Source organism: Miniopterus schreibersii (genome assembly GCF_964146895.1).
Source record: "Miniopterus schreibersii genome assembly, chromosome: 11".
Taxonomy (NCBI): domain Eukaryota; kingdom Metazoa; phylum Chordata; class Mammalia; order Chiroptera; family Miniopteridae; genus Miniopterus; species Miniopterus schreibersii.
The window spans coordinates 32,702,221-32,704,066 of NC_138111.1; the positions used below are offsets into that span (position 1 = coordinate 32,702,221).

At 43.0% G+C, this 1,846-nt stretch overlaps 1 pseudogene across 1 annotated transcript in view; it reads right to left on the reverse strand.

Moving 5' to 3' along the window:
- The window catches only part of LOC308564083 (large ribosomal subunit protein eL32 pseudogene), a 5,530-nt pseudogene extending 4,593 nt beyond the window's left edge, over nt 1-937 (reverse strand). Inside the window, exon 1 of the transcript in view lies at nt 473-937. The product of the transcript in view is annotated as a large ribosomal subunit protein eL32 pseudogene (transcript). The remainder of the gene's footprint in view (nt 1-472) is intronic.
- Between the last annotated feature and the right edge of the window lie 909 nt (nt 938-1,846).

The window sequence follows — 1,846 nt, forward strand, 5'->3', positions numbered from 1 at the left end:
GAGTTAGGATCCTGCCTGAGTTTATACTACAGGTGCCAGGGTATAACTGGGCCCAGGATTAAATCTCTCACCATATACTCCAGGGCTCCTGTGACATAACTATGTTTTCCCCTGTGGTGTACAAAGAGTCACCCAACTTTCCTTTTCTGGTAATTGGGATCTTCTCTTTACAGTAGGGAATTCCACTTTAGTTCTGTGGAATACTAAAATTTTAATATTAAAATTATTAAAAAATATTCCTCTCTGGTATTCTCATCATTAGCACACACTATGTTGGTTTGTTTTATCCCTACCTTTCTTTAGGATTCCCTAGGTAAACTGTATGGCCAACAAGTACAATTCACGATGCAAACAAAACCCTTAATGCTTTATCCCACTGTCCTTAACAATTATTCATTGGTGACAATCTCCCTGTCTATTTTGTTTTGGGCAGAATTTTATGGTTTTATTAACACAAATACAATGTGTATACAATCTTTCTTTTCATTTCTTCACTGTGCAGACTTGCATTGGGATTGGTGACTCTGATGGCCAGCTGGGCTGCTCCTTCCACAGTGGCTTTGTGGTTCTTGGAGGAGATGCTGTGAGCAATCTCAGCACAGTGAGATTGGTTGCACATCAGCAGCACTTCATGCTCCTTGACACTGTGGCCTAGAAACTTCTGGAAGCCACTGGGGAGCATGTGCTTTGTGTTCTTGTTGCTCCCATAACCAATGTTGGGCATCCAGATCTGGCCCTTGAATCACCTCTGTACTCCTTTGTCAATGCTTCTGGGTTTCAACCAGCTACACTTAACTTGGACATATAGGTCTGACTGGTTCCAGATAAACTTCTTGGTCCTCTTTTGGACAATCTTGGGTTTCACTAGAGGTCTGAGGGCAGCCATGGTGCCGAGTATGAGATGGCTGCCACCTCTGCAGGCAGCTCCAAAGAAGAGAGGGGAAGTTGTTGCAGGAGGGCTGATCGATAATCTCCCATCTTACCTCCTCTCCCCCACCATAAAAACTACACAAACCATAGGCTTTTCTTCACTAATAGACAGTCACTATTCCTTTGTGTGGCAAACAGGCTCTTGATGTAGTAATTTGAATGTTCAGACCTAAGGAGTTTTCAAAGCTTCTAACCTGACTCGTTTCTGGTAGGAAAATTCATGAGTGACCTCTAGTGACCCTTAGTTTTATATAATCCCCTTCCCTTTGAGTGTGAGTGAAATCTCGGAAGATGATGATATATCATTCTCATGATTATGTTACTCAATATGGCAAAAGGGCAATTATCTTGGTGGGCCAAATCAAATCACATGAACCCTTTAAAGCAGAGTTTTTTCTCTCTAGTAGTAGACAGGGAAGTAAGAGGGATTCCAAGACTAAAAGAGATTCCATGCGCTGTTGTTAGCTTTGTGGCCTCACCTGCAAGAACCAGAGAGATACAGGAACTGAGAGAGCCTACTGGCCAACAGCTAGGAAATGGGACTTCAGATCTATAGCCACATGGAGCTAATACATTTGGAAGTGGGGTCTTTTCCAGAGCCTCAAGAGTAGGTCCTAGCTGGCTAACACTTTGATTTCAGCCTTGTAAGACACTAAGCAGAGAGCCCAGCTGAGCCACGCTGAACTTCTGACCTACAAAACTGTGAGGTAATAAGCAGATGTTGTTTTAAGCTGCTAAGATTGTGGTGATTTGTTACACAGCAGTAGCAAACTAACACAGTTTTAAATCTTCTCTGTCTCAGATAGACACATAAAGGGGAGTCTCTTGGCTTTTCCTGCTCTTCTCTCCAGCCTTACCTTCTGCCCTTAGTTATCTTATGTTATACAGTAGAGGGGTGGGGGTGGAGTAGAATGGG